The sequence below is a fragment of the Balaenoptera ricei genome, chromosome 12, assembly GCF_028023285.1.
Source record: "Balaenoptera ricei isolate mBalRic1 chromosome 12, mBalRic1.hap2, whole genome shotgun sequence".
NCBI lineage: Eukaryota > Metazoa > Chordata > Mammalia > Artiodactyla > Balaenopteridae > Balaenoptera > Balaenoptera ricei.
The window spans coordinates 48,703,695-48,729,212 of record NC_082650.1 but is presented as its reverse complement, the minus strand read 5'-3'; positions in this window follow the sequence as shown (position 1 = coordinate 48,729,212).

The following is a 25,518-nucleotide window of genomic DNA, read 5'->3' as shown; positions in this document are numbered from 1 at the left end:
ACAAGCATCAATAAATTGCCCTAAATATAAGTTACTCAGGCTGCATTTTATTTTATTTTTTTTGAAGAAGTGAAAAGAAATTGTGTTTATTTGTCCTTGTGATTTCTGGAACAAACTCTTTTTGGAGAGAATAAAATGATCCACCTAGCAATACCTAGAGTACTTAATCCCAGCAGTTGAATTAAATATCTTAATTCTATTTTTATCAGAATGTTGATTACTTGATAAAGAAGTAGACAAATTATTGTTAAAATTGAACATAAATTCAGCAGGAATATATATAGTATATTGCATTAAATGAAGTGATTAATATTAAATTAAATAAACAGATCAGAATGATTCAACTATCTAGTATACTGGGAACTCAGAAATAAACCAATGGGAAATGAGTGGAACCTTAGGCATATCAAAGAGTAAATTAAGACATAATAATTATATATAATAACTATATATATATGGAATATATCTAATTATTGCATCACTTTCCCCCTCCCCATTCTTTTACTTTTAATTTTAAAAAACAGCTTTATTGAGATACAATTCACATACCATACAATTCACCTTTTTAAAGTGGTTTTTAAAATGTATTTATAAGGTCAAGAAACCATCATCACCATCTAATTTTAGAACAATTTTGTCCCCCGCAAAAAGAAACTTCACACCCATTAGAAGTCACTCTCTATTCTTCCCTGTCTCCCTCAGGCTGAATTTTTAACCAACATGTAGAATCACTAGGAACTCATAATACATGAGACGATTTTTTTTTTGTTTCTCAAATTGGCAAAAAGCAAACCAAAAACAAAATGACCACCCAGTATCAGTGAAGATATTTTCAACACCCCTCTGGTCATCTCACAGGATGGGACCAAGCCCTGGGCTGGTGGAACTGTCCTATGTCTGTCTTACCTAAGATAAGATGGTGCTCATTTTTCTTGCTGGGGGACCTATGGTTGGTACTCAGGGAGTAACTGGGGAGTTGATGATAATAAAGAATAGGTGGGCAAAGGGAAGAGGTATAAGGAATAAGTCATTTCAGAAGAGCTTTGAAGACAAGAAGGAAAACAGTTTAAAGGAATGAGGGGAAAATTTCTAGGTAGTAAGAATGACGAATGTAAGGAACAGATTGGTGGTGAGAGCTGAAGTAAGTAAAACAAAGAAAGTCATTCCTACAAGCCTTGGATCTGTGATTCCATTTGAGGTTATCCTAACCACTGTGTTCAGTATGACATATGAACTTTAATTAACACAAATTAATTTCATTTTGTGATTTTAGAGAGTTTTGTATCATTTCTTCTGGAGAGGCTCTCTTTCATTGTAAGTAAAACACAGTTCCAGGCATAATTTGTTTTGGTCCTCTTTCCTCCACTGTATCCCAAGGTCTTTTTGCTTCTTTCCTATCTCTCTGATTCTCCCAGGGAACTCTGCACAAAGTGGGCACTTGATAAATGTGGCCAACTGTACATTTTTTTTCCCCAAATGAGCCTAACAAGGCATATAATTCAATGATTTTTCTTACTCTGAAAAGTATGAAGTGCTACTATACAAAAGTGGAGCATTCATTTGTCACCATTACCATAAGGAAAAATATCTATCAGATATTTTCCTAAGGGCTTTTCTCCAAGAGCCTTGGAGAACCTCACCTCAAAGAGAACTATTGCTTTTGCCTGGCGATTCAGTTTTCTAGTCTTTAAAATCAGCAGGATGATGCCCCACAAATCCTGGTTTTCTTGGAAGTGGCAAAAAGGGCATGAAAATACCCCAATAAAGCCAGAGGGTTTTTGCTTGGTTCTGGACTGCTTTCCACTGACCCCCTTTGTGGGGTACTGTCATAAACCCTTGGAGGGAAGTATAAGGGAGCATACAAATCCCCAAGGAAAAACATATAGCTCTCAGAAATGTACTCGTTAACTCAAACCAGTCCCAGTTCTATTTTGCATAGTGTGAACATTACAGGTTTTTAACCCCGGTGGAAAATACAAGGACAAAATATGAGCACATAAACCAGGCTCCTGCTTCTCTGAGGCTCTTCACCTTGTTGGGCTGGCTTGTCTGCCAGCTACGCATGGGACTCTCCTTGCTTCACTTCCCTATGTCCCCCTCCAACGGTTTCTCTTGTGATCCATGCCCATCCCCCAACAATCTTCCCCTCTCTCAGAACAGCCGCTGATATCAGGTGCTGACCCCTCTTATATGTCCCCTGGTCATAGTTGATTGATTGGGGTGGACGCCTGACCCAAACTGGCCAATCAGAGTTCCTCTCCTGAGAATGTGAAGAGTGACACAGACAGACAGGGACTAAAAGTTATGGGAGCTGAGTCCTGGTGTGGTAGGCAGAATTTCGAATCCCCTCCCCCCAACCTATAATACAATGAGATGTTGAGCTATCACTCCCACAGTTGTTATGTTATGCGGCAGAGTTGACCTTAAGACGGGAGATTCTCCGGGTGAGCCTGATCTAATTATCTGGTTCTTTCAAAGCAGCAGAAGTCAGAGAGATTTGAAGCACGAGGGGAGTATGACATCTCATTGCTGGCTTAAAGATGGAAGGGGCCATATGAGAAGAAGTGCAGTGGTTTCTAGGAGCTGATGAGGTCTCCCAGCTGATAACCATTGAGGAAGTGGAAACCTCAATCCTATAATCACAAGAAAGTGGATTCAGCCAACAACCTGAGTGAGCTTAGAAGTAGATTCTCCCCTTAATCTTCCAGATAAGACCTCAGCGTGGCTGGCACCTTGACTTTGGCCTTCAGCAGAGGACCCAGTTGAGGCATGCCAGACTTCTGACCTACAGAACTGTGAGTTAAGAAATTTATGTTCCTTTAAGCCACTACATTTGTGGTAATTTGTTATGGCAGCAATAGAAAATTAATGCACAGGGCACAGGGCCACGGCAATGCATTGTGAGGCGGCCGGGACCTCCTGCAGCTGAGAACCTCAGCACCACCTCGTTCCTTCCTTCCTTCACATTCTTCACTTGGTTCTATGGGCTATGCAGACATCTTCCAAACAATTTCCCTTTTTCTGCTTAAGTCAGTAGATTTGGTTTTCTGTTGCTTATAACCAAGGAGCCTTAACAAAATGGGGTGTAGACTGGGGTGACCTGCAAAAACACTGTAATTCTGGTTCCTGGAAGTGTTGCTGTGTGAAAACTCATGAGAGATTAAATGAACTTTGGGAAGTCTCGGAACTTTAAATAAATTGAAGGTTATTGAAAAAATCTACTATTTTTGCTGAATATTTATAATTGCATTTTGAAGATATTATTTAGTTGAATGATAATATTGACTTTGGTCTACAGATATGCCTACCCACGTAATCCCAAACTACATTGTTCACTGATAGAAAGACTTTGCAATACGCTTGTTCATTTGGTTAGAGCACACATTTGAAAGCTCCCTGGAAGCCTGTAGATTTGTTTACACCAGGTAAAAAGCTAGGTGAAGCCAGGGCATGGTCTGCTGCTTCGGGCACTGGTGTCCTCCCCACCCCCACCCAGTTCCAGCTGGCTGCCCACAGCAGAGTACAGACCCCAGCAGGAACCATGCCAATGTGGCCTCTGGCCAGGCAGAGTGAGGGAGCAGAGTGACAGAGAGGTCCAGGTGCAGACAGCTGGCTTGGCGGGGGAGAAGGGGATGATTGACACAGAGGAAGAGGGGCAGGCCATGGACACCATCCAGAGCCTGGGAATCTGCCCAGGCAGGGACTCCCAGTCTGCAGTGGCCTGTCACCCTCCATCCTTGAGTGTATGGAGGAGGGCATGGCCAGTAAGCTTCCTTTTCACTCTGCAGCTTGAGGGTGGGGCTGGGAGTGAAATAGGAGAAGGAGGGAAGAGAAAACAGCAGAGGGAAGATGTAACCCTGTAAAATTCACCCCATAATGAAGAAAGTCCCTCTTGGCTTTGCTTGCTTGGAGAGGAGAACAAGACTGAGGTCCACAAGATTTCTTTTCAGATGTTCCTGTAAATGCCACCAAGTAGTAGAATTTTTTTTTGTGTGTGTAATATCCTTGGTGCAGGAAACATGACTGAGTTAGTTACAGACAATGAAATACAGTCCTTTCTGGGTGGGGTCAGTGGAAAAAGGAAGAGGATAAGGCCTAGGGGAGGGAGGAGAGACTGTGTTAAGCTGTGTGTAAGCTGGAACAAAGAGTAACTGGATCTTGGACATTCAAAGGAGCAATTCTAAAAAGAAGAGTACACTCCAGTTTGGGGAGCGTTCTCCTTTGGAGACAAGGACAGAAAACCTGGGTTGCTTATACAAGGTTTATTCTGCACCCACCCCATGCAGACTGGAGGTTGCAGGCTTAGCCTGGGTGCCTGGGGACAAGCCTAGCTGATGTCAAACTGCCAGCCAAGCCACATGCATAATTAGGTGGATTTGGATAGAAACCCAGCCAACTGAGCTTACTTGTCTGCCTTTCTACACTTGGGTTTTGCTTTATCTTTCCCCTCTAACCAATTTCTTTAAGGCTTAGTGTGTCCATATATAGTATTTCTTCACAATAGGAAAGAAGTACTAAATTGGCTGGATTCCTAGCTGAAAGTCAATCTTGGTCTTCCACTGATAGGAAAATCTCTTATCAACCCTACTCCTTTCCCAAGAGAGCCTATAGATCAGGCATTTTGCCACTTTTCAGGTCTTTCCCCAGGCTGAAAGTAACTAGATAACCATCATTTTAAGATAAAGGATATGTTCTCTGATGGACAGTCCAGGGGAATAAGATATTTGGGATTTTTTTTTTTTTTCTTTTCTGCTTCTGTTCATCTACTTAACAGTGTTTCAGCAATTTACTCCTTTCACACCGGTTCCTTTGGCTGTAAACTGGAGACCCTAATTCCAGTCATTTCCCTCCTAGTTCAAGACAGATTTAATGAATCTTTATGGACCATATAAACTAGTTTTTTACTGCGCCTCTCCCTCACTCCCATAACCACATACGCGTTTCCTGCGCCATTTGATAAAGCCTGAATGTACTCACTCTGGCTTTAGCCCTAGCATGTTTCGCTCCTTAAGGAAGAAAGCAAGTTATTGTTCACCGCCGACTTGGGTCGTCTTTTGCTCTGTGGAGCCTTTGATCTTTCAGCTGCCCTTCACTCTGCTGATCACAGCCTTCCCTTAACCATTTAAAAGGCTCAATGGGTCTTCTGACACGTGGTTCAACTCAGATTTCTCAGTGTGCTTTTAGATGGTGTCTCTGGGGACGTGTTTCTCTGACCCACTGAGTCAATGCTTTCATCAGCCCCAGGGCTCTGCCAGGGAGCACGGTTTCTCTCGCCTGCTCCAGCTCTTACTCGTTTAATTGAGAGCAATGACAGCATGTATTTAGGGAGAGGAGATCTCTTAGGATTTAAAAAATGGTGAGTACAAAATCTGTATTTTGGTATATAGTATTATAGAAAGATTTTCAGTTTTAAGGGAAATTAGTTTTGAGATTGCTTTACAGACGGGGAAGTTAAAAAGTCAGGGATGGTTTGTTTCTGCTCTTTCTTGCTGAAAGAGGGGGCTTAAGGCAGGAATGTGTGAGATTCCAAATCCACTGCTATGCCCAGAAGGGGTCTCACTTCTCCCTGCCTCCTTCCTCTGCCTGAAATAGACATCAGTGGGGGTATGTTACCCTCATACGTGTGTGGAGCCAGTGAGAATGTGGCATCACAACTGCCATGTTCCCAGGGCTGCGGATGGCTGATGGGGAAGTGGGGAGGGAAGGATTCTCCCCCAGCACCCTCACCATGCCTGATCCATCGCAGGCACTCAATACGTATTTATTGAATTAATTTGATTTAGAGCCAGAAAATCACTCCTCTCTTGTTTAGTGAGTCCAAGATGCCTAATCTGTGAAAAAGGGTTATTTCTTGCCCTAGCTCCTTCATGGAGTGGTTTTGAGGATAAATGTGAAGATGTCTGGACCATAAAACACACCACACATTTATGGCATTTCTCTTGGATACAGCCCTTGTTGGGAAGGCCATGATATCACAATTAAAGACAGTTTATAAACCCTTTCCTAAATGGCCTCAGCGCATGAGTGTAAATCTTGTCTCCCCTCTCACACACTCTTGAGATTGTCCTCTCACAACTGCGTTCCCTACCACAGGTGGTACCACAGTTAATGGGATTGAGTGAGAGTCAAATGCAAATCACGTTCTTCCCAAGTTGCCAGCTTTTGGCTTTTTGCATTACCTATTTCAAATGTTTTCTTCTGCTCTAGACATATGTTTGAAGGGCTATAGCATTATCTTTTATTGAACTAAATTTGTCCTTACTTAGGACATTTTCTTATGGAATTTAATTCATAAACTAATATATGTAATCTGATCAAAAGAGTTCATGGCACATAGAAAGTGCTATATAAGAGTTAGCTTCTGCTGTTATTGGTTGCTAACCTACTTAAATGTCTCCTCCTCAGAAAGGTCTTCTCTGATTACCCTATGTTAAAAGAGTACTGCCCACACTCTCCTCCTCCTTTGCCCTGTTTTATTTCCACAATAGCACCTATCATTATAGTATTCAATAAATACGTTGTTGCTTATTATCTGACTCCTCTACTAGAATGCAAGCTCCATGAGGGCAGATTTCAGATCTGTTTTGGTCACCTCTCTTCCTAATGCCTCATACATAGTAGGCCTTCAATAACCATTTACTGTCTGGACAACCATGCAGAATTTTCTTTTTCAGTTGGTCAGTGTTGTTCCTGGAGCTAGCTTATACTGGCTTGTAAGAGCCAATTGTGTGCGTTTCTTCCCAACTCTGTGTTTGTCGACGTCATCATTTGTAGCCTGAAATCAGTCATGGTGGGGGAGTTTACACTATGGCAATTGGCAAATACTGTCAATCAACACCTGCTCCCCTTTCCCTCCAGTCAGCTGTTCAACATTTACCAGCACACCACTGTCTCTAAAGAACCAAATCAACTACAGATCAGTTATATTGTTTAAAAGGCTGGTGTAGTGGATTAAAGATGGCTACAAATTCTTTGTCACTGCCCCTCACTAGGCAGTAGAGTCTATCCACTCCCTAGAATTTTGGCTGCCCTGTGACTGATAAATAGAGTACAACAGAAGTGACCCCGTACCAATTTCAGACCTACTCTTTAAGAGGACTGACAACTTCTCTTTCCTTCTTCTTGGAACTCACTCTGCTGTGAGGAAATCCAAGAAGATTCGGGGAGAAGCCCATGTAAGGGAGAATTGAGGTCACCAGCCAGTAACCTCAGCTGAGTGGTCAATGTCAATTTGCCAGGCCTGTGAGTGAAACCATGGTAGGGGTAGACCCTACAGCTCCAGCTGGCTCCCCAGTGGTTGCCCTGTGGATCAGAGATTCCTACCACGAGCTGCTCAATCTGCCAAATAGGGAGCACATAAACAACTGTTGTGTATTAAGCTGCTAAATTCTGGGGTGGTTTGTTATACAGCAACAGACAACTGAAGCAGCTGGGTAATAAACACTTTGAGAGTGTCTGGAAGTGGTTGGGATTTGGTGAGTTCTGATTGGCTGGATTCACTTGTGGTCTGAGCCTCAGTCAGTGGCGCACATTCACAAGAGTAACTTTAACAACAGATAGATGCTACATGTTTGTATTTCCCACAGTGAAAAATAAGTAGAGTCAGAGAATTGCTGTTGGATTGGATGTGAGGATGAGGGAAAGGGATCAGTTCGAGATGAATCCTCGGTTTTTGATCTGAGCAACTGGGTGGATGACGGTGCCATTAAAGGTGACTAGGAAGAGTCGTGAAAGAGCGGACTGTGCAGGGGAGGGGGTGGGAGCATCAAGCATTTCCTGTTGGTCATGCTAAGTTTGAGATGCCAAATAAGTACTGAGAGATATGCATCTGAACCCCGGAGAAGAGTTGGCACTGGAGATATAAACTGAGAGTCAACAGCTTGTAGGTGATATTTAAAGCCATAGATATCAGGTAAATAGAAGAGAAAGAGATTAGAACTAAGCTCAGGAGACTTTGGGGTTGAGCAGAAGAGAAGCAACAAGTGAAGTAAAGGAAACTAAGAATGGGTGGCCAGTAAGACAGGAGAAGAAACAGGATAGTGTAGTATCCTAGAAGTTTTCACTAAAACATGCTTTAAGAAGGAAGGACATGATGGATGTAGTAAAATGCTCCTGAGAGGTGGAATAAGACTGAAGACAGAGAATCGTCCATTGGGTTTAGCCAAATGGAGGTCGCTGGCAACCTTAATAAGATTTGTTTCAGTGCTGTGGTGAGGGTGAAATACTGATAAGATGCATTACAGACAGAATGAGAGGTGAAGAAATGGAGACATCATGTAGGGACAACTTTTGAGTTTGCTGTGAGCAGGAGCAGAGAAATAGTGTGGGAGCTGGAAAAGGATGCAGTTAAGGGTGGGACATGTATAAGAGTAAGTGTGCAGACTTTGGGAATGAGAAGAGAAAATGGTGATTCATAAGAGGAGGTATAATTTGGGGGAAGAAGGTTGTAAGCAGGTGAGAAGTGATGGGAATGATGAGACTCAGTGCTCAAGTGGAGGGTTGGTCTGAGAATATGGACAGTTCATCCATTTTATATTAGTAAAGACGTAATATGTGTACTGTCTGCAGATGCAGATAGGTTGTTAGATTTATTAGCGGAATGATGAAGTGATTCTCATCAAATTTGGTCTATTCGATCGGTGAAATAAAAGTTCAGGTCATCATCAGAGGGTGAGGAGAGGAGGATGGTGTTAGTGATTTGAGAAAATGTGACAGAGTTGCCCTTAGACAGTGAGAACGTCAACTCCCTAGAGACATCTTTTAGGATTATATTATCAGTGTGAACGAGCCTAACCCCTACTTGAAAGTTTTTGTCATAAAGTTAGACCATTTTGAAAGATGATGTGTTTTTCTCAGCTACACTCAGCAGGAAGTAGAGTGTTTAACTGTGGTTGGAACTTTGTCAGACAATAAAATGAACAGGGCAAGCAACAAAGGAGGTATGGGTATGGATATAGATATAGGGGTGTGTGTTTGTGCAAAATTGTGTATCATGGGATCAAAACTTGGTCAATAGTAAGGACAAAGGTAAAGACATGGACGGGGGCAGAAATGTGGGCAGGGGGAGAAAGAGCAGAGCAATGATGGGTCCAATGAATCAGGAGTCCCAATGGGGTGTAAGACTTGTTGCGGGGAGGACACTAGAATGGGTGAGCTGGAAGGACAAGCAGTACTCAGAGAGTGGAGGCTTTAACTTGAGATATTAGAGGTGGTGCCCTCACTAGTGGTGATGAGGACTGAGATATAACCATGGTAGTAGGTGGCTAAGGAAGGGTGGGAAAATGTTTTCAGAAGTGAAGAGAGGAAGAACCTGCAAAGCCAGGACGGTGGTAGACTGTCCTCATAGAGGTTGAGGTTTCCAGGAATGATGACAGAAGGGTTGGTAGAAAGGAAGACAGTTGAGCCACATGTTAAAAATCAATAAATGAAGGGTAGTGACCTGGGAGTCAGTGGTTGAGAGCACTGAGGCCAGGGGGTCATGGGTGCTATAGTCTGATGACATGTACTTCAGAAAGAACTGAGATTTTTTTTTTTAATTTTTTTTTTTATTTATGGCTGTGTTGGGTCTTCGTTTCTGTGCGAGGGCTTTCTCTAGTTGTGGCAAGCGGGGGCCACTCTTCATCGCGGTGCGCGGGCCGCTCACTATCGCGGCCTCTCTTGTTGCGGAGCACAGGCTCCAGACGTGCAGGCTCAGTAATTGTGGCTCACGGGCCTAGTTGCTCCGCGGCATGTGGGATCTTCCTAGACCAGGGCTCGAACCCGTGTCCCCTGCATTGGCAGGCAGATTCTCAACCACTGCGCCACCAGGGAAGCCCCAGAACTGAGATTTTTAATAGAGAAGATAGCAGACACACTGTGGAGGCAGCGATGGAGGACCAGCTTGAGGTTCTGTGTGAGAGGATGGAGGAACCACAGTCTCCACTTGCAAGAGCTACACAGGAAGCTTCATGCTCGTTCCTACTAGACTCAGTGCTCCCCTTTTAGAGAAAGACAAATACCGTATGATGTCACTTATATGTTGAATCTAAAATATGACACAAATGAACCTATCTATGAAACAGAAACAGAATCACAGACATAGAGAACAGACTGGTGGTTGCCAACGGGGAGGAGGCCGAGGGAGGGATGGAGTGGGAGGTTGGGGTGAGCAGATATAAGCTATTATATATAGAATGGATAAACAACAAGGTCCTGCTGTATAGCACAGGGAACTATATTCAATAACCTATGAGAAACCATAATGGAGAAGAATATTAAAAAAGAATGTATATACATATATGACTGAATCACTTTGTTGTACAGCAGAAATTAACACAACATTGTAAATCAACTATACTTCAATAAAAAAAATATTGATTAAAACAAATGTTCACCTTTTATAACAGATATTCTGTAACTCCCTAGCTGTAACATAATACAAAGATAAAAAGGAAAGTAACTTAACAATAAGATAATTTCATTTTGAGATGTAAAAAGTGTTTGGTCATGGCTCCGCTAAAAGGCCTAATGAAGTTGTTCACTATTTGGACCCATTAAGGGAACACTGTGAACGCGACTGCGGTACAGGCAGACCGTAAGAGGTGTGTTGCCTTCCCGGATGCGATTTTCCAAAATGTTGCCCAACTCTTCGAAGGTGCACAAAACAAAGCATAGTGTTCCCCCAATTTAACATGGAAGTTTTATTTCTGCAAAATTCAACGTATTTTACCACTGTATGAAAAATACTTGGGGTTTCTATATAGAATAGAGTTAAATTCTAGCTTCAGATGATTATAAACGGTTTCCTAAGTTACGTGCTCATCTGGCAGGATACAGAGCAATTCCTCCTTGTGAGGGACTGTTGTGCTCATTGCAGCAAATCCTACCCCCTGGCAGAAGCAGCATCCAGTCATTTTGACAACTATCATTTCCAGTTGCTAAAATGCTTTCTCACCACTGAGTTAGGATGACAAGGTAAGGCTCAGAGATGAAGCTGGGGACACAGGGGGCTTGCTGATCACACCTCACGGGTTCCAGAGGACAGACTGCAGGGCTTTGGGGGTGGGGATAGAAGGCTCAGTGAGACGAGGGGACTTTCAGAGCTCTGGGGATAAGAGCCCAGGCGGCAGGAGGCTGGGCTCCCCATCGTGATGGACATGAATAGAGCTGACAGGAGCTACATCCGGTGGTCTCTCAGTGGAAGCTGGGAAATCAGGTTAAATTACAGCTTCCTCCTCAGATTGGCCCGGCAGGCAGAGTGCTGTGCAGAGGGGCTGTGCTGAGCCTGGGGCACGACCCCTCAAGGGGGAGTTTTTTTCCACATTTCCTCACAGTCTTCATAGTTGTCAGCTTAATGACTGCATAATGTTCTGAGGTGCTGGTATACCATGAATTATTAAACCATTACCCTGAAGTTGGAAAATTAGGTTGTTTCCTTTTTTTTTTTTTTTTGCTATTTAGAATTTGTTGCAGAGATTGTTGTCAGGTGTATTTCTTTTTGCTTCAGTTTATTTTCTGTATTTGCTTTTTTATTGAAGTACAGTTGATTTACAATATTTTTGCTTCGGTATAAATACCTCCTGAAAGTAAACCTCTAGTAGTCCATGAGCCCATACACCTTTCTAATATTTTTCATGCTGCCGTTTGCTACCCAGAAAGAGCTTTTTTTTTTTTTTTTTTAAATAAGTTTATTTATTTATTTAGGCTGTGTTGGGTCTTCGTTTCTGTGCAAGGGCTTCCTCCAATTGCGGCAAGCAGGGGCCACTCTTCATCGCGGTGCACGGGCCTCTCACTATCGCGGCCTCTCCTGTTGCGGAGCACAGGCTCCAGACACGCAGGCTCAGTAATTGTGGCTCACGGGCCCAGCTGGTCCGTGGCATGTGGGATCTTCCCAGACCAGGGCTCGAACCCGCGTCCCCTGCATTGGCAGGCAGATTCTCAACCACTGCGCCACCAGGGAAGCCCCAGAAAGAGCTTTTTAAAGCCAATTTGTGAGCATATTGGTTTCACTGCAATCTCATCAAAATTAAGTGTCATTTAAGCTTTTTCTTCTTACATTAGTGGTTATAACATGGAAACTCAAGATTGCTTTTAATTTAGGTTTTTTGATTATCAGCAAAAAGGAGATTTCTGTGTTTGTTTACTGTTTGTAATTCTCTATGTGACTTGTTCATGACCTTTGTGCATTTCCTTTGTAAGATCCCAATGTTTTTGTTCTAAATTTGAATGAGCTCTTCATAGAACACATGAGTGATACACACACACTGTCTTCATTACTGATACAAAATTCTGCTCTCCATATTCCTCCTGTACCCTCTCTCACCAGTCTGCTTTCCTTTTTGACAGTCTGCTTTTGAAGAAAAGCTAGGCAGTATTCAGTTTATTATTAATAAGTTGTGTTCCTAAAACAGAGGTTCTCAACTTTGGCTGTACAGAGGAATCACCAGGAGAGCTTTAACATCTACTGATGCCTGTGTTTCACTTCTGATTTAATTGGCCTGGGCACTGGGGTTTTAAAAATCTCCCCAGGTAATTCTAATATGCAGCCAAGGTTGAGAGTCATGATGCTAAAATTCGTAAATTGTTTGTTGGGTTGAAATGAAGTGGGAGGAGGTGGTGGGTGGATGAAGGGGTGAGCGTGAGCCTGCAGGGGTGGTGATGGAATAAGTTACTGTTGAGGGGAGAGTTGGGGGTGGGAGTCCAGGATGCCCACTGGCATAAATAAGTCTGGGCATATTTCTTGGTCCTAGTAAATGCCTGCTTTTTTCTGACTTCATCCAGAACAAGGCTGCCCACTTCTGATTTCCTAACACTATCCCTTCTTACCTAGTCCTTTCCTCTAAGACCCACTGTGGGACAGAGCCTACTCAATCTTGTAACTTCATTCCCATATGCCCAACTGTGAAGCAGTCGTGTGGCTTTTTAAAAGAGAATTTGAGAGTAAAAGGCTCTCTCTGAGGATGTTCCATGGTCCTCTCCAATCCTTTTTTTCTCTTTTTGATTGCATTTTGGAGTCAGGGAGACAACATATATGTCCTGAATGTCTTCAGTTTTCACTAGCTTTGGATAACAATGAGATTGCCTTAACCATAAAAGCCTACCTTTTGCTGGTTTGATGCTCCCACTGACAGATAAGGACCTCAGCTTCCCAGGTGAAGCTCCCCCTCAGTTATTTTTAGGAATCCCCAGGATGTGTCTCCTGTGTGCTTATAAGTCCACTCACATTCTTCTACTTTAGCCTTCTCACTGATATCAACCCCTGCAAACTCATCTGAGGATGGAACTTTTCTGTCAGGAGGACCTCTGTTGCCTTGGGTGCTACATAAGACCATCGTATAAGCATCCATATTTCAGAATAAAGCCTGACCTAGGTACTACTGGGTTCCAGTGTGTGAGCTCTGGGATGAGGCATAGGACAGACGTCTAGAGAAGGTGATGAGGAAATGGAACCAGGGGAATTCCCTGGCGGTCCAGTGGTTAGGACTCCGCACTTTCACTGCAGGGGTGCAGGTTCGATCCCCGGTCAGGAAACTAAGATCCTGCATGCCTGGGACCAGGCTGGGACCCTGGTCAACAAGGCGGATGCTGGGGTGAGGGGGCCTCCCAGTTCCCATCATATTCCCCAAAACCGCACCCTAGCTTACAATGGGGCAGTGGCAATTGCTGAGACCAACAGAAGATGAAGGGGAGGGAAAGTGGTGGAGAAGGAAAGCTATTGTCCCCACTGCTACCTCCAAGGGTCTTAGACTGCCTTAGGAAACAAAGTTCCTGGAGGGCAGACACTCTGTCTTGTTTACTGTGTGTCTACACTGTTTCACGTAGTCTCCAAGGTAGGTGCACAGTATATAATTGTTGAATAAATCCACTGAGTTGGAGGATTTCCCAAGTCTTACTCTACTGCTTATATGTTGGATTTCCTTGCCAGTTGAATTACCACCGAAGCCTTCTTTCAGGGTTTTAAAAATGATTGAATTTCCCTCCAAAGTTTTATCAGGGGAAATAAAAGCACAGTTCCACCACCTAAACATTGAACTGATCATTTACTACTTGAATCAATCGGTAACATTCTGTTTGCCGGTCTGTGGAAGAGGGGTAATTCCGGCCATTTTCACTGTGTGAAAAATTAGAATTGTTTGGAAATAAAAACCAGAATTAACTGAAGCACACCTAATTTATTAGCCTGAATTAACCAAACACTATTTGCTGTCTCTCACCTTTTGACTTGAATGACAAATAGACAGATAGCAAGTAAACATTAGATGGGTTTGTGTATTAAATGTATACTTTAACTTTTTTGGAACAACTTCTAGAGGCTACTTTGGAATAAATAAAGGGTGTAAAATACCTTTGAGAGTTTTTAATAACAGTAATATTGTAAGAATCTGAATCATTAAACTGTATTTTGTATATTTAACTAATGTATATTGTACATATTTAAGACAATTTTAATAATAAAAATAAAAAAGACCATTTTTGGCTTAACAATTATTAGTCAAAAAATGTAACCACCCAACATACTTTATTCTCTGCTTCTCCTAGGAAGTTTAGATTTTATCATAAAGATTACACACATATAAACCATCAGGGTTGAAAGTTTTATCTTCCAGGATTTGCCAGAGCACACACCTATTATTGAGATTATTGAATGTATTTTAAATAAGAGGTTTTATAATTGAAAGTAAACAACTTGGAATATTTAGGGATGGAAAACTTTTAAGCAAGTAGTTTTTTGTGATTTTTAAAAATTGAATGATCCTGTGATGTCTGAGAAGTTGCTGCAGTTACTGTGGATTTAGAGTTCTATTTCTTAGAGGGATTTGCACACTCCCATTAAAAGAAACCAGAAAATCTTGTAATTCGAAATTTAAAATGTTTTTAAAAGCCTAGAAGTGTTAAAAATATTGTAAAAAGTGATCAGGCCAATCTTAGTGAAGGCAAACAATCTGAGAGGAAAACTATTTTTGCCCTTATTTGCCAAAAAATGCTGAACCCAGCAAACTTGGATTTGTTTGAATGGCCCAAGACTGAGAGGATATAAAACAAAGACTAGGGCCTATCTAAGGTAGGGGACTATCTAATGGGAAACACTGCTCATAAAACTGGGACCCCAAAGGGCTACATCCTCAGGGGAGGGGTCAATCAGAAATGAATGTATCCTTCCTACCCCTACCTCCAGTGAACTGTAAGAAAAGTGGCTTTGGTCCTGAGCAGAGCCAGTGTCAGAAGGGACACATCTTAGCCCACAAAAATCTGCCCTGGTGCATTTTTTAAGCACAAATTTCATATCATTTGGGTAGTTAAAAAACTTCAAGCCTAAATTTAGATTAAAGTGGTCTGGGAATGGCAGCGGCCTCAGGCAGCTGGGTAGAAGTAACAAGAAATTCTCTCTGGATGAAAACTTCTTCATAATAGGCCACAAAGAAGTCCCACAAATAAGTTTCCATGAAAAATGAGCTGCTCACTGTAAAAAAAAATAACTAAGCACCCAAGGAAATTGGCACCAAGAAGGAAAGCAGACAGGAGAAACAAATCTACAAAGGCTTCAAATAATGGATTATTATTCAAGGAATATAAAACCACCATGCTTACTATGTTTAAAGAAATAAAAGACAAGCTTGAAAATACCTACATAGGATAAGAAATTTCAAAGAATAGCCAAACAATTTTGAAAAAGAACCATGGAGAACTTCTAGAAAAAACACAATTGGAATTTAAAGCTCATCATATGGGTTAAAAATAATAGATGAAGATAAAAAGAGAAGAGTAAATTGGAAGATAGTTCAGAAAAAATTACCCAGGATCTTTTTTTTTTTTACTATTTATAGCATCAGACGCAGTGTTCTAAGTCTTGTATGGAAGGGTTAAATGATAGCAATAGACTTTTCTGCATTAGAAATTGAATGTGGCACTTATGTGTACAGTGTGTCCCTGAATATGTGTAATCCTGGTGAACCTGCAGTGTTAGATGAAAATTTTAACTTTATTTGAGATTAGATTAGAATAGAGTTTGGTTTTAAACTTTTACCAATTATCTTCCAAGACACCAAATGTCCAGCTTTTACTCATTCTACCTTTTTTTCTCCTTTATATTTCCTAGTCACTTTATAACTTTGTAATATTTGGTCTGCCTTGAATTATGTACCTGTTTCTTACTGGACTGAGGTCAAGGAACCTACTGGTACACTGTCTGGCCTAGCAGGTACTCCAAAACATACCTATCGCCTGAAAGAAAGAAAAGCAAAAAGAGAGAGAGAGAGAGGGGGCAGGAGAAAGAGAGGTGGGGGGGGGGAGAGAGGGAGAGAGAAAAGCAAGTGAGAGGGAGGAAAGAAACTTCCTAACTAAATATAGGGTGACTATAAATGAATTTTTTGGAAGAGGATGTTTCTGGAAGAGGATAAGGAGAATATAAAATGAACTCAGGATTATAAATTTGGCAAAGAAATGAAAGAAATATGGTTTAAATGAAGTTTGCAGATGCTGCGGGTTAGGAGGGGATGCAACACCAAGAAGAGTCGATTAGACGCAAAAGGACCTAAATTAAAAAGATGGATAAGAAAGAGTAAAATGACTTTTCACTTTGGAGAAGTACAAAATTATACATTTGTAGAAAAATAATTTGGGAGATGTAAAATTAAGAATGGGTAAAACCTGCAAAGAAATGTAAGTGTGGGAAAAAAAAGACATTAATAGTACTAATAATAACTACCACTTAGTTGGGCACTTCCTATATGCCAGACACTGAACTGGTCACTTTGTATACAGCGTTCCTGAATACTCACAACCACCCTATGTCAGGGATTAGAATCTCTCTCTCTTTTTTTTTAAGTTGAGGAAATGGAAGTTTAGAGAGGTAAGATAACTTTCCCAAGCTTGCATAACCATTAAGAGGCAAAGCCAGGATTCAATCCAAACCCATGAGGCTCCCAAGCCCATGATTTCCCCTCCATCACGTACTTTCATCACGTATAACTACAGATAGCAACAAAGTGGTGACAACCAAGAATAGTTTCCCAATAAAAGTTAATCAAATTTAGGAAACTGACGTAAGATGTTTAAAAAAGATGGCAAGTTCAGACCAAATGCAAAAACTAAAAATCTCACTTCTATGACTGGTTCTGGAACTGCCTCTCAGGACATGTAAACTTACATTTGACAAAGTATATAATATACATTGTAGGAGGAATGTGTACGGGCATTAGAAAAACAAGAAGGACTTGGTAAGTTCTATTATAGGTTATTACCAGACAATGAATATAATTCCCTGTACTATGTTTGTTAATTACAAGGAGAAAATAGTAATTTTTCAAATAATCTGTGGGAATATACTTTGAGACTATGTTAATGTGTTGTTCCTCATTAAACTTTTTCTTTTCTACTAAATAAATAAATAGATAGATAAAACCTTTAATCCATGAGTCCTTACTAACTGAAAAGTTTGTAAACAGTGGGAAGGTAAAGCACATTACAGAAGAATGCCAGCTAACAAATGTGGAAGCAATGATAGAAATGGGAAGACACCATTTTACATCCACCATAGTATTAATAGATTCAGGCAAGAATCATCAATGAATGATAAAATAACTGGACAAAAGACCACTGGGAAACAGAATACTTACATAGTCTCAAAGGATCCCCTAATAATAGAGTTCTTAGTTATAACAAAGAGGAAAAAGATACCTTTACAATAGAGAAATCTAGTGGATACCACTTTAATGACAGGATCAAACATCACTGATAACGGGACAAACAAGCATCATGTGTCCTTGATGTGATATAATAAGGACACAATATTCCTTATGCATTAAGTTGAACCACGTTAAATTGCTGATATTTGACTGGTTTTGGTCTTTAAAAATGACAGTTTCACTTGATTCAAACTAACAGTATTTCTGGTACTTAACATGAATTTAATCGTGACTAAACAAATAGACAAATGAAAATTGAGGGCATTGTGCAAAATAACTGGCCTGGATTCTTAAAGCAATGTCAATATCATGAAAGAATTTTTAACGGCTGAGGGATTCCTTTAGGTTGAAGGAGACTAAAGGGACATGACAACCAAATATAATGATTGTTTCTTGTTAAGATCCTGGATTGGGAGGGCAAACTCCTCTGTGATGAATATTATTGGGATAAATGGAGAAGTTTGAATGTAGGCTGTATATTACTAGATAATAGTATTATGTCAATTGTCAATTGTGAATTTTTATGAATATGGTAACTGTACCGTGATTATGAAAGAGGGTGTCTTTGTTATTAGAATATATATGCTGAAGTATTTGGAGCAGAGGATTATAACATCAGCAAACAACTCTTTAAAGGCTCAAAGGTTCTGCAAAAAAATGAGCGTGTAATTACGTGTGTATATATAGGTATCATGCACACACAGAGAGAAGGCATAAATGTGGCAAAATATTAACAATTGGCCAATCTAGTTGAATGGTATGTGGATATTCACTGTACTTTTCTTGCAACCTTCCTGTAGGTTTGACCTTTTTCAAAATAAAACACTGGAGGGGAGAAAAAAGAATTGTCATTATCTTCATTCAGGGTATAAATGCTGGGCTTTTGGGTGCTTTCCTGAATGGAATCTTTTGACACTATGGCCATCTGTGTTGTGACCGGGATAATTTTTAAAAAGACCTAGTTGAAGTAGAGATTATGTCCCTTACCCAGAGGAAAACGATGAGTTTCCACTTTCCTGCTAATGGAACCACTAAGCCCCGTGCGGAGCATCAGTGCACTTGTGAACGGAGCCTCGCTTTGCACGGCGCAGCTGTCAGTCAGCACCCGAGAGTCCACGAATCCATCTTCAGCTGTGCATTAGCGTAAAGCTCCCTCAGGGATTTAGAGATTTTTTAAAAAAAATACTGAGTTTTACTTGGATCTTCGAGCTGTTGGGAAATTACGATTCTGTAGAACAACTGCGTAATTGGAGATAAAAGGATAGTTTCCATTACTAAAAATGGAAACCTCGAGCTCTCCAATTTTTGAAAATGTAAGAGTTGGGTTATGATGGGCGTGTTGAGGGCTTAGGGCAGGCGCTGTGCTCCCCACTGCGCCTCTTCCACCCCGGCCCTGTGCTGTGGACCCAGAGGTGGGAGGAGGGGGTGAAAAAGCCTTCGCTCTTTCTCTCCTTAGAACTTCATGTTTTCCTGAGCGCCTCGTTGTTATTTTAGCTCTAGTTGCCACTTCTTACGCCAGGCTTGCTGCCAAGATCGTCTTTGTTTTTTCCCTGGCCTTCAGTCAGGGTTTCAGTTCTTTGCAAGAGCCTCTTCCCGTCTGCTCTCCCATCCTTCACTCTTTTCCTTCTGTCTTGTCAGCTTTCCCTTTGTCCGTTTGGCTTTCCTGCTTGCTCTTCCTGCCAGCAAGTCTGTCCTATTTCCCTCCCATTCCTGATCTTATTTTCAATGTAAATACATTTCTTTGGGAGACGGAAATAGATGGAAGAAGGGGAAAGTCATCCTTTATAACACACACATTCTCACACACACACACACCCCCCCCAAGATGATGGTAAAGTAAGGGACTGTTAAAAAGGAAAGGTCACTTGGCTGGAGTTTTGATTTCTCTGAAAAAGTTCAACGGTCCATTTTTAAGAGTCATATTAGCCTTAATCTGTAGGCTTGTGGTGTTTAGGAAACAGATCTTGATTAAAAACCAGTTTCACACATACATACACTACCAAATGTAAAATAGATAGCTAGTGGGAAGCAGCCGCATAGCACAGGGAGATCAGCTCCATGCTTTGTGACCACCTAGAGGGGTGGGATAGGGAGGGTGGGAGGGAGACGCAAGAGGGAGGGGATATGGGGATATATGTACCTGTATAGCTGATTCACTTTGTTATACAGCAGAAACTAACACACCGCTGTAAAGCAATTATACTCCAATAAAGATGTAAAAAAAAAAACAGTTTCACCACTCACAGTGTGAACTTGGGCGAGTTACTTCCCCTCTCTATATCCCTGGCATTTTGGTTTTTTTAAGATCTGAGACAGTGCCTTTCTCTAAGGGTTGCTATGAAGGTTGAATGAGGTGATGCATTTAAAGTACCTGGCAGAGGGCCCTGCAGAGGGCAGGTTCTCTGCAAGAGCTTGTATTATCATTGACTTCTTTAGGCCATCACTGTTCAGCACAATCGGACACAAGGTGATATCTTCCCCCTTAAGACTCCTGCGGCCCAGCTTTGACACTATTTATTAGGCCGCCCTTTATTGCCTTTCTGCCTGCCTTCTTCTTCCCCTCCCACCATTCTCTCTCTCTTCTTCCTTTTATATTTTCTTTATGTTCTCTTTCTTGTTTTCTTCCCACTCCCTTCCACACTCCCACAAAGACTTCAAAAAAATACCCAACATAAAAAGTTGAAATCAATAGTTGAAGAGAAAATAGGTGAAGGGAAAATGAGGATAGAGATATCATAAAGCCAGAGTTAAGAGGAAATGCATGACTGCATACCCTGGTAAGACATAATTGCTAGTTGGGGTACCATTTTACTGAGCTTCCTGGCTGCCAAAGGAAAATAGAGACAAAAAAATTAAGAGTAACGAGGTGCATGAGATTAATATATAGAAATTGTGGTTCTTTTCCTGAGCACTTTTGTAGATTCTTTTTTTTTAAATTTATTTATTTTATTTAATTTATTTTATTTTTGGCTGCATTGGGTCTTGGTTGCTGCACGCAGGCTTTCCTCTGGTTGTGGTGAGCTGGGGCTACTCTTCACTGCGGTGTGTGGGCTCCTCATTGTGGTGGCTTCTCCTGTTGTGAAGCATGGGCTCTAGGTGCGTGGGCTTCAGTAGTTGTGGCACGCAGGCTCAGTAGTTGTGGCTCACGGGCCCAGTTGCTCCGCGGCATGTGGGATCCTCCCGGACCAGGGCCCAAACCCGTGTCCCCTGCGTTGGCAGGTGGACTCTCAACCACTGCACCACCAGGGAAGCCCTGTAGATTCTTATAAAAGGAACACAGAGTGATAAAAGTAAATGATATCCAGCAAAATAATGTGTCTACTTTCATAATAGTTATGATGACAAACTTCAGAGAACTGTTTCTTATGATGCCAATAAGACTGATGATATACAGCTGAGGTTCAATCCTGTAAAAGCATTTTTACAAGGAGTTAAAATAGGGTGCTTTATGTATGCAATCCTCCAAGGTCTGGCACACTGCAAGGACACATTTTCGAGTACCCAGAGGAATAAACAGACTCGTGTCCTTCAGGCAATCCTCTATAGATATCTCTGTCAACCAGGCTTTTGAAAAGTATGTGAAAGAATTCAAGGCAAATCCCTGAGTATGGGTACCCTCTGTTGTTGGTGAAGGACAGAGAGATGTGATTGGATAATCAGTCAGGTAGAGATTAAGACTAAGGTTCTTTCTTAAAAAATGAAAATTAAGAGTCAAGCAGGGCTTCCCTGGTGGCGCAGTGGTTGAGAATCCGCCTGCCAATGCAGGGGACACGGGTTCGAGCCCTGGTCTGGGAAGATCCCACATGCCGCGGAGCCACTGGGCCCGTGAGCCACAATTACTGAGCCTGCGCATCTGGAGCCTGTGCTCCGCAACAAGAGAGGCCGCGATAGTGAGAGGCCCGCGCACCGCGATGAAGAGTGGCCCCCGCTTGCCACAACTAGAGAAAGCCCTCGCACAGAAACGAAGACCCAACACAGCCATAAATAAATAAATAAATAAATAAATAAATAAATAAAAAAAAAAAAAAAAAAAAAAAAGAGTCAAGCAAACATACTTGCCTAAACAGCACTATCCCATTTGTGTGTGTGGAGGGCTGAGAGTTTACCTGCAGGCAGGGTCAAAATAGTCTTCCATTCTGACACTGGATGGCTCTTTACGGTACAGTATTAAATGATGAAAGAAGTTGGATACCATTTAGAAGACAAAGAGCACAAACAAATGCACAAAAAGAAAATACACCAAAATGTTGATAGAAGAAATCTCTGGGAAGTGGGATTTGGGGTGACGTTTTTCTTTTCTATGTATTATTCTACAATAAGCAGATGTTACTTTGGTTATAAGGAAAAAAATAAAGCAATGAAAGTTATTTTCAAAGAAAACAGCTACCCTGGGCTTCTTTGATACATGGATGAGTAGGTAAATGCAGCCACAAAGTTCCACAGCACTGCTTCTCAGCCCTAGCTGTGTTTTAGAATCCCTTAGGGACACTTTAAAAGCTAGTGATGGCCTGTCTCCACCCCAGATCAATTAAATTAGGATCTCTGAGGGTGGGACCCAGGAATTGGCATTTAAAAAACTCCTAGGTAGGGCTTCCCTGGTGGTGCAGTGATTAAGAATCCACCTGCCAATGCAGGGGACGCAGGTTCAAGCCCTGGTCCAGGAAGATCTCACATGCTGCGGAGCAACTAAGCCCGTGCGCCACAACTACTGAGCCTGTGCTCTTCAGCCTGTGAGCCACAACTACTGAGCTCATGTGCCACAACTACTGAAGCCCGCGCACCTAGAGCCTGTGCTCCGCAGCAAGAGAAACCACCGCAATAAGCCCGCGCACCACAACGAAGAGTAGCCCCCGCTCGCTGCAACTAGAAAAAGCCTGTGCACAGCAATGAAGACCCAACGTAGCCAAAAAAAAAAACTCCTAGGTAGTTATAATGCACAGCTGGGTTGAGAGTCACCATGCCACACTGTAGAACATACCTGAAATCATTTAACCCTGGACCATGTTCTAAGCAGGTGTACCCTTTCCAGGGGCCTATATGGCCCTCCACAATCTGGCCTCTGCCCTCCTCTCTCATGTCAGCTCACACCGCGTTCTTATTCACTTAGCTCCCAGAACAGTGCATGGCACATAGTAGTTTCTGAATTTAAAACAAAGTAGGACTGAATGAATTCACGGATATGGTTTGCTGACTATGGCCACAGGAAAAATAAACATCTGTGTTTGAGTAGCACAATTTTCTATGAATTATTTACCAATTGTATTGACATTGATTGGTTTTGATGTCTCAATAGACTTTTTAGGTATAACCGAGAATAGAAAGGGTGTTTTTTTCTTTTCAAGAGTTGATTTAATTATTATTTTTGTAATCCTTGGCTATGAGGACCATTTATTCATTAGGTCAATTTTTTTTAATGCATGACAAGAATGTATGCTCCATGAGCATAAGATCTGCCTTTCTCACCACTATAACTCCTCAACCTAGGAAAGTGCCTGGCTTGTAGTACAGGCAATGAATACTTGTTGAATGCAACTTCAAGAAGTAAATAATAATAAAAGCATAATATTATTGTGGAGGAAAATAGTCATCTTTCTATCCCCCGTATAATGGGTTAGGGTTTTTGTTGGGTCGGGGAGGGGGGGAGCTATGCACATACTTATGCAAAAGTAGCATCAAATTATTTAGACAACTGTTGAACAAAGATGTGACTGAGAAGTTATAAAAGCATACTGAGATGTGGTTTGGGAATCCAACTGTTGGTACGTGAAAGAATTGAATAAAGCACAGCTGGCAGCACTTTGGCCCCAACACAGCTGCCAGTGATCTTTAAAAAATGGAAGCCAGATCATGTTTCTCCTCTGTTCAAAACACTCCAATGACCTTATCTCACACCATATACAAAAATTAACTCAAAGTAGATCAAAGACCTAAACATAAGAGCTAACACTATAAAACTCTTAGAAGAGAACATAGGGGGAATTCTTCATGATATTGGATTTGGCAATGATATTTTTGATATGACACCAAAAGCAAAGGAAACAAAAGAAAAAAACAGATAAATTAGACTTCACAAGTGTTGACAAGGATGTGGAGAAATTGGATCTCTTGTGCATTGCTGGTGGCAATGTAAAATGATGCAGCCACTATGAAAACAATGGTGATTCCTCAAAAAATTAAATGTAGAGTTACCATATGATCCAGCAGTTCCATTTCTGGGTATGTATATAACCAGAAGAATTGAAAACAGAAACTCAAAAAGATATTTGTACAGCCATATTCATAGCGGCATTACTCACAATAGCCAAAAGGTGGAATCAACCTGTGTCCATCAATAGATGAACGGGTAAACAAAACGTGGTATATATAGACAATGGAATATTATTGAGCCTTAAAAAGGAAGAACATTTTGATGCATGCTATAACATGGATGAACCTTGAGAACATTATGCTAAGTGAAATAAGCCACTCACAAAAGGACAATTATTGTATTATTCCACTTACATGAGGTACCTAGAATAGTAAGATCATGAAGGTAGAAAGTAGAACAATGGTTGCCAGGGGCTAAGAGGGAATGGGGAGTTATTGTTTAATTGGTACAGAGCTCCAGTTTGTGATGATAAGAAAGTTCTGGAGATGGATAGTGGTGATGGTTGAACAACAATGTGAAGGTACTTAATGCCACTTAACTGCGCACTTAATGATGGTTAAAATGATTAATTTTACATTATGTATATTTTATCATAACAAAGAAAATCTTTACAATCATGCTTGGAATAGGTAATATTCTATTACTGTCCTCATTCGACAGGTGAGGAACCTGAGGTTAATTGATTTGCCCAAGGTTGCCCAGCTAGTGAGTAACAAACAAAACAAAATGAACCCTCCACTGACTCCCCATTTTAGAAGAAAGACCAGACATGCTTAGCAGGTCCTTTAAATCAGGGGTCCCCAATCCCTGGGCTGTGGACCAGTACTGGTCCACGGCCTGTTAGGAACCAGGCCGCACAGAAGGAGCTGAGCGGCGGGCGAGAGAGTCAAGCTTCATCTGCCTCTCCCCCCTCGCTCCCCATCACTCGCGTCACCGCCTGAACCATCCCCCCTCCCCTCCTGCCTCCCCCCTGGCTGTGAAAAAATTGTCTTCCACGAAACCAAAACCGGTCCCTGGTCCCAAAAATGTTGGGGACCGCTGCTTTAAATGACCCTCCACAATCTGGCTCATGCCCTGCCCAGCCCATAGCTCTCTGATGTCTTCTTTTATACTTTCCCTGTATTTGCTTTGCTCCAAACACACATGTCAGCGACACTCTTGTCACAGGACATTGGCACTTGCTATTCCCTCTGCCTGGAATGCTCTTCCCCTCTTCCGTTTTACCTTGGCTCCCTCCTTTACCGCTTTCAGGTTTTTGCTCAACTGTCACCTTCTCAGTGAGGCTTCTCCAACAACTCTATTAAATTTCAAACCCCTTCCCCACCTCACACATAGCTGGCACTCTCCGTTGCTTTTCTTGCTTCATTTTCCCCCATATCACTTATCTCCATCTGACACAGTTTATCTATCTATATTTTATTTACTTTTTATCGTCTGACTTGCTCCTTTAGAGTGTAATAGCTATGCAAACTGGGATTTTTTTTTTTGTCTGTTTAGTTTTCTCCTTTATTCCCAGCACCTTGAACAGTGCCTGACACATAATAGGTGCCAAATTAATATTTGTTGAATGAAGGAATAAATAAAAGATGAAAATATGATGTGCTTATACCCTGATGAGTTATGGCACCTCACTCTGGTTACCTTTGTATTTTTAGTTATCCATTCACATGTGAATCAACGCTAATCTCTGCTAGCTTCTCAGTGTGA